We start from the raw sequence: 7,662 nt of genomic DNA, 5'->3' as shown, positions 1-7,662 counted from the left end.
ATTCTTGTGACTCCTACAGCTGCTAAACTCGAGGGCTTTCCTCACTGGGTCCACCTGTCTCATCTAAAACCTTTTATCTCACCTCCATCCCAGAAAAATCTCTCTTCATATACAGTGAAACAAACAGGGCCTTGTACTCTCAAGCTCCAGAGGACATCAGGATCCACTGCCTTGTCACCAATTCCAGAGGAATAAGGTATCACCCCTTCCTTTCCCAACTAGGGCCACACAGAGCCAGAGGCAAAAAGGACCATCAAAAATACCCAGGCGGTAAGGAATAATGTAATACAATAATCTATCATTGTTCAATACTCAGTAACTGATCACCTGCGTTTCCTAAATGCTAAACTAATAAAGGAAACGGGTGCCTTAAATAAACTACCTCTAATAAGGCTTGTCTCAGATAAAAATTAAGCAGAGTACTAAGGCCAGATCTACCTCAGATAAATGTCACATGTCTCCATCTGGGCAGGTCAGATCTACCTTAGATAAATGCTAACTCCAAAAATAAAATAATGATTCTTTTTTCTCTAAGCTTTTTCTATGTCACCAGTATCTTGTCAGACAAAAGGTTCCCAGCCATAGGACGGACGGACAGCTGCAGAACAAGGGGATGGCAGAACTTTATTCCAGGACCCCCCCACCATCATCCCAGGACTTGACAAGCTACCCTCCCCATTTCCCCCCAAGAGCCAACCGACGCCCACCATTCAGCCGGAAGCAGTCTTTGAGAGAAACATTGCCCCATTCCCACTCAATCACAACTTTTCTTTCTTTTTTAAAAAAAGAAGAGTCAGGGATGATAGATTCACAACACGTCCCCAGGGTTGTACATGTCTGGCGGACCTAGACACTTCCGCCTAGCCAGTTCCGGGTCAAAATAGCCATTTCCGGGCCAAGGCGTCTTGCGTGACCAGGACCCCATGGCTTTGCATGGTTGCGTAAGAGCGCGCAACGCAACCATGTGATCTACACGCATGCGTGGAGTAGCCACATTGACCTGTGTACCCATTGCCACCCTGCCCCAGCCAGCGGGGTATCAACGGGGGCGACCCACCTGTGGGAGAGAATGAGAGGGATGGGGGAGACACGAGAGAAGACAGCAAGACAGTGTGTTCTGATCAAGCTGCAAATTTTATTCTCCTCAGCAAGGCTTATATAGCATGAGAGGGGGCAGGAAGGAGGGAAGGGGTGCACGACGTGCCATACGTGCAGGTGAAGGGGGATGTGCAAGTCGTGCAAGTCGTGAGGCTGCTAGGTGGTAAGGTCACTGGTCAGGGCCCATTGTCCTGTTGCTATGCTACCTGACCTGCCTGACCTGTTCTTTATCTTTGGGGGCATCCGGTTTAGGGTAGGGGCTTGTTCTCTGGCCTAGCTAGTACTTTTCCATGGTCCATATTTGGTCTCTGACACCACCCAGCCTTTATAAGCCGGCACCATATTCCCAGTTTCCTTCTTCTCCTCCACACGAGTCTCTTCCGCAGGCCTGAGCACTTGTCTGTCCTTTTCCCTTATCTTGTATTAAGGTATACATAAGTTTATTTTTAAAGCCTATATATCTATCTCAGACCTCAATAAAAACCTTATCCATAGATCTAACTTAGGCATACATCCTCAATATCTTTAGGTTACTTATTGAGATTTATGTATCATTTATAACATACCTAGATGTTTATATGTTATATTTCTCTATCCCAATTATTTGCATTACACATATAATAAACTATTTCTTAATGTTCTTAAACATTCTTTATATCTAATCATTTATATCCTTATAAAAACTTTACTTACATCTAAAAGCATTTTTGTATTTAATTCATCAGGAGATATAGGTGATTGATTACTGAGAGCAGCCAATGTGGTGAATTCCTTTAAACAAAGGAACAGTCAAAGTATATTCTGAAATCTGTTTGGCAAGCTACCTTTTCTATGAATTTGGATAACAAGGCAATTATCTTTTAGGCCTGGTAAATGGGGATATAATCTAAATGATCTCAATGCATAGTTTGGACAAAACCCTGGCAGTAAGGGGTATGGCAGTTTTGTCCAAAGCTTAAACATTTTAAATGCTAGGGGGCTAAGTAATGAATTGATTATATGAAATTTAGCATACTCAGCATGTATATAAATACAATTTTGCATACATTAGAAGATTTGATCATTTATGATGATTAACCCTTTATTTGTATCCTAATAATTATCTCTAATAGCTATAGCTTAAGTACAACTTATCCTTAACAGTTTACAGTTTAGGTCGGCCGATCAATCAATAAGTTTTATTTCTTAATTATCTTTAATTAAAGTAAACTTATTCTTAACAATTTATAAGTTAGTTGTCTTTATAAACTTAGAACTTAGGTTTTATACCTGTCAGGTTTAGCCTTAAAAATATTAAGTTTGTACTGAAGTTATTTTAATACAGAAACAGGAACTCTTATTCAAAAATATAATATATGAGGAGAGTAACACATTAATAAATCCTTTAAGGAGTATCATGAAATGAGATAAGCACAGTAAAACAGTAAAACAAAGGAGGATTTTTTTTTTTTTTTTTGTAGCAGCTGCACCCAGTCTGTATCAAGCCAGATAGCCACCGGAAATGGCAAGGTGAGGAGAAGGGTGGAGATGACTCACAGGCAGAAGTGAGCTGAGATGCAGATAGCAGATAGTTAGGTTCAGAGGGAAGAAAGCAGATGTTTAGGATTTCAACCTCCAAACGTCTTCGGGGGTCTGATGAATCCATACAGGTCTTAGCAGGGCGTCCCCTAAGCAGGACCTGTTTTTTTTGAAATGGGTTAATCGAAGTTCTTGTACTTGGTCAAGATTTTTGTAAATTACCAAGAACTTAAAAGTCAACCCAGAAAGAGGAGAGAGAAAAAGACATTTTTTTAGGAGAGCTGGGAGTTGCCATTAGTTTTTAAACCGGCTCTGGCTGGGGCGCTTGCATTGTTATTTAAATGATGGCTGCTGGAGTGAGCTCCTAGCTAGCAATTAGAAGTTTAGGCTCAAGTTGGTCCTTAGATCAATTTAGTTTTGGCACACAAAAAAACTGTTTGTAGCAGGACACTGCTGCTACGGAGAACATAATGAACTTCATTAACTCTAGTTTACACTCTCAGGAGGTCTAGTAGTGTGATAATTTTGTGTTACCTCCTTGTAAGACCCTGAATGAAGTAACGGCAGGTTTCTCCCTAAAAGGGAGGGGTTAGAATCTCTGTCGCTTATCATAGTCTGAGGTAAATGAATTTCATAAGGTTGGCAGCTTTTAGGGGTCTCCTAAATCTTTTTTTTTTTTTTTTAATAAACCTTTAGGATATCATTAACATCAATCGTCCCTTCTTGGGGAAACCAGGAACAGTCCTCTTAAGTGACTAAAGAATTTGTTGAGGTCTTTTTTTTTTTTTTTTTGGTTTTTCGAGACAGGGTTTCTCTGTGTAGCTTTGCGCCTTTCCTGGATCTTGCGCTGTAGACCAGGCTGGCCTCGAACTCACAGAGATCCGCCTGGCTCTGCCTCCCGGGTGCTGGGATTAAAGGCGTGCGCCACCACCGCCCGGCGGTCTTTTTTTTAATGAACCCTTATCCCTCGTGTCTTGAGGGCCTCTTTAAAGCCCTTAAGGAAAAAAGTAATGGGAAGAACTTCCCCATCCCATGGATAAGCCTAAATTTAGACTAACCTCGTCCTTCCCGCTCTCCTCCGGATCATCAAGAAAGGGCGTCGAGTCAGGCGATCACCAAAAATATCTCCACCAGACGTCTGGGCTTTCCTGGAGAAGGACGTTCAACTCCCAACAAGGCGAGGGTCAAGCCACCACGTTGGGTGCCAGTTGCCCCGGCCAGTGGGGTATCAACGGGGGTGACCCACCTGTGGGAGAGAATGAGAGGGATGGGGGAGACACGAGAGAAGACAGCAAGACAGTGTGTTCTGATCAAGCTGCAAATTTTATTCTCCTCAGCAAGGCTTATATAGCATGAGAGGGGGCAGGAAGGAGAGAAGGGGTGCACAACGTGCCATACCTGCAGGTGAAGGGGGACATGCAGGTGAAGGGCTACGTGCAAGTCGTGCAAGTCGTGAGGCTGCTAGGTGGTAAGGTCACTGGTCAGGGCCCATTGTTCTGTTGCTATGCTACCTGACCTGCCTGACCTGTTCTTTATCTTTGGGGGCATCTGGTTTAGGGTAGGGGCTTGTTCTCTGGTCTAGCTAGTACTTTTCCATGGTCCATATTTGGTCTCTGACACCACCCAGCCTTTATAAGCCGGCACCATATTCCCAGTTTCCTTCTTCTCCTCCACACGTGTCTCTTCCGCAGGCCTGAGCACTTGTCTGTCCTTTTCTCTTATCTTAATAAAACTCTTGTTAGTGTATTCTGTCATGTTTCGTGACATTTCCTTGCAGGATAAGAGCGCCGCTAAATAACTAACATAAAGGAGTCATCAGCTGGCACTTGAGTAAAGACCAAAGGTGAAAACAGGAATTCTGAATTCTAAATAAGAGAAGTTGCTGAACATGACAGAGGAGACCATGGGAGTGAGAACAGCACTTAGAAGCACACCCTGGATATAAAAGCAAAAGTCATGTTAGTCAGGGCATGGTAGTGCACACCTTTAATCCCAGCACTCAGGAGGCAGAGGCAGGCGATCTTTGTGATCTACATAGAGAGTTCCAAGGCAGCCAGAGCTACACACTGAGGCCCTGTCTTAAAAAAAGAAAGAGAAAGGTGTATGATAAAGTCGTAACTACACCAGACAAGTTAGATTGTCCCTCCAGACTTCATTCTCACTTCATCCATCAATCAAAGCAGGTGCAATGAAAATTCATCTCTAAAGTAATCTCTAAACCCTTGTTACTTGAGTGTGATCCACCAACCAGCAGTGATGCATTACCAGATCTTAGCAGCAGTTGACCAGAGCAGCAAAGAGTCCAGGCATGTTGGGAGGGAAGGAGAGGGGGAGGGAGGGGGAGGGAGGCTTTCAGGTCCCACTAGAAATATCAGAACCTGTATTTAAACAGTAAACTCGTGTGGTGATTATGTGGTTTGTAAGCACATTAAAGTTTGACAAACTCTTCTCTAAAGTGTCTTCCAATTCTAAATGCAAGCGTTTCACACACACCAAAAGTCTGTCACTCTACAGGGATGGGGGTTGAAGAGCGCTGTTGACCTCGTCACCTAATGTACCCTTTTCTTAATCCTAACAGTCTGTCTAATTTGCTCACTAGGAAACATCAATGAGGCAGTGCTGTCACCTTGTGACCATGACTGGTAAAACATACTTAACAATTCACTTGGAGAGCTGGGTGCTGGTAGAAAGTGAAGTCCAATCACCGATGTGGTAAGATGTGCACTTTAACACATAACTTTTTCTATCTTTTTTTTTAAGACAGGGCCACAGATGTGGTAACCACTCATATTAACTGCAACCGACTATCAAAAACAGCTCAGCCGACATCACAGAGCATTGTCACATTTGAAAAGGAAAGTTTTTTCTTTATTACATTTTTGTTTCAGGTAGGGTGTGCATGCGCACCTGCAGAGGTCGGAGGACAATTTGCAGGTCCGCTCTCTTCTTTCAGCATGCCAGTCCCAGGGATCAATCTCCAGTCCGTAGGCTTAGGGATGGGCACTGAAGAGCCATTTTACTGGCTCTGAAAGTGAAGATTTTATAATTCCCAACAATTTGGTGTCAGTGGAACTCCTAGGTTCCAAGCCGCGCTTTAACAATGTCGCCCTTGAAATCATCATGACGGGTTTTCAGACATCTAGCCCTGCCTGAACTGCCAGGAAATAAGTGTATGGGTTCCCGGGCGCTTGCTCTCTGAGGCGCTGTCTCATCTTGTGCTCTCTCTTCAGTCCTGTCCTGATCTCAACAGGCACTGAAGCCGGCAGGTACCAGAGAACACCCTCCAAGTGCCCCTCCTTTTCCCACCCATGAAATGTCATGATGATTTCATGGGTGATATTGTTAGAGTATGGCTTGGAACCTAGGTGTTTCACCAGCACCAAATTGTTCAAAATCATAGAACTCACTATGTATATCACAGATTGGCGTTGAACTCACAATCCACTGGGCACTGAAGCAACAAAATCAAATGTTTTTCTGCCCTCAGAGCTTTGGGCTACTGAAGGAACCCAATTCAAAATTCCATTTGTCTTAAGAGTGTTCCATATTAACAAAGCTGAAGGACCCAGCCAACCTATGGTATTCATTATCCCAGGTCTAAAAAAGGGAAAATCAGATAGATGGAACTGACCGGCAGCCAGGACCTAGGGGAGCAGGGGCTAACAGACTGAAGAATTCTGAGGAGAGCTGAGAGAGAGTTCCCCAATCTTGCAGTGGCCTCAACACAGACTGGAGGGATGGCAGCTCAATGTGAAGAAAGGAAAATTTTCTTTCTTTTAATAGGCTGAATTTTCACAAACTTCCTATCTTATCAGACCAAGTTAAGGGGTTGGAAAGCTATTGCTCAATTCATCAAATATTTGTAGAGTACTTCCATGGTGCCAGGCCCTGTGTGAGTTCAGAGAATATAAAAATGGAGTCAACAAGTCCTGTTTCCAAAGACCCCACCCAATCCACTCTCTATGCCCACACACCCTTTGCACTCACCTGCTCTCTGCCCTCTACCAGCCCAATTTCTACCTCCCCTGTGAGACCCAGCTCAAGTTCTGCCTAATGAAGTGAGTGGTATATGTATCTGTAAACCCAGAACTCAGGAGGCTGAGGCAGAGTCCCAAGTTCAAGGCTAGCTTGGACTACATACAGAGTGAGACCTTTTCTCAAAATACAAACAAAAAAAAGGAGAAAGAAAGGAAAGGGAGGGGAGGGGAGGGGAGCAGAGGGGAGGGGAGGGGGGAGGGGAGGGGAGGAGAGGGGAGGGGAGGGGGGAGGGGAGGGGAGGGGAGGGGAGGGGAGGGGAGGGGAAGGGAAGGGAAGGGAAGGAAGGAAGGAAGGAAGGAAGGAAGGAAGGAAGGAAGGAAGGAAGGAAGGAAGGAGAGAAAGAAAGAAAGAAAGGGTAAATGATATAATTATATTTTAATTAAAATTTAAAATTTTTAAATGATTTTATTAGCTAAAATATAAAAAGGGGTGGGGCTGGAGAGATGGCTCAGTGGTTAAGAGCACTGGCTACTCTTCCAGAGGACCCAGGTTCAACTCCCAGCACTCACATGGCAGCTCACAACTGTCTGTAACTCCTGTTCTAGGGAATCTGATACCCTCACACAGACATACACGCATATAAAACACCAATGTAGATAAAATACAAATAAATAAATTATATTTAAAAAATCTTTAAAAGGGGTGTTCTTGTATTATCACATTCATTCACATATCCATCAATTCAAATTTATTAGTAACACAGTGGCACAGAATCAAGTTGTTATAATTTTCTTTAAGCTTCCAGGGCTAGAGAGGTGGTTCAGTGGTTAAGATTGCTTGCTGCCATTCCAGAAGACCAAGTTCAGTTCCCAGCATCCACATTGGGTGGCTCACATTGTAACTCCAGCTCCAGGGAATCCAATGCTCTCTTCAGACCTCTTCCAGCTTCTGTACAAATATGCCACAGGAGCGTGCACAAACACACACACACACACACACACACACACACACACACACACAAAATAAAAATTAAAATTAAATATTTAAAAACAATAGGGGTCTAGAGAA

General features: G+C 43.6%; 1 long non-coding RNA gene across 2 annotated transcripts in view; it reads right to left on the bottom strand.

The window, feature by feature from the left end:
* Positions 1-1,040: 1,040 nt before the first annotated feature.
* LOC128094230 (uncharacterized) overlaps positions 1,041-7,662 on the bottom strand; it is a 49,845-nt gene continuing 43,223 nt past the window's right edge. Inside the window, exons 10-11 of one of the 2 annotated variants that reach the window (XR_008212899.1) lie at positions 3,675-3,862; positions 1,116-2,776 (exon numbers count right to left, since the gene is read on the bottom strand). This is a non-coding gene — a long non-coding RNA (uncharacterized LOC128094230). Of the gene's footprint in view, positions 1,058-1,115; positions 2,777-3,674; positions 3,863-7,662 lie in introns of those variants that run through there. The other variant, XR_008212901.1, reaches the window with a different exon arrangement.

The sequence above is a fragment of the Peromyscus californicus genome, unplaced genomic scaffold, assembly GCF_007827085.1.
Source record: "Peromyscus californicus insignis strain IS unplaced genomic scaffold, ASM782708v3 Scaffold_4__1_contigs__length_199733344, whole genome shotgun sequence".
Lineage (NCBI taxonomy): Eukaryota > Metazoa > Chordata > Mammalia > Rodentia > Cricetidae > Peromyscus > Peromyscus californicus.
This window is presented reverse-complemented; position numbering and strand designations above follow the sequence as displayed.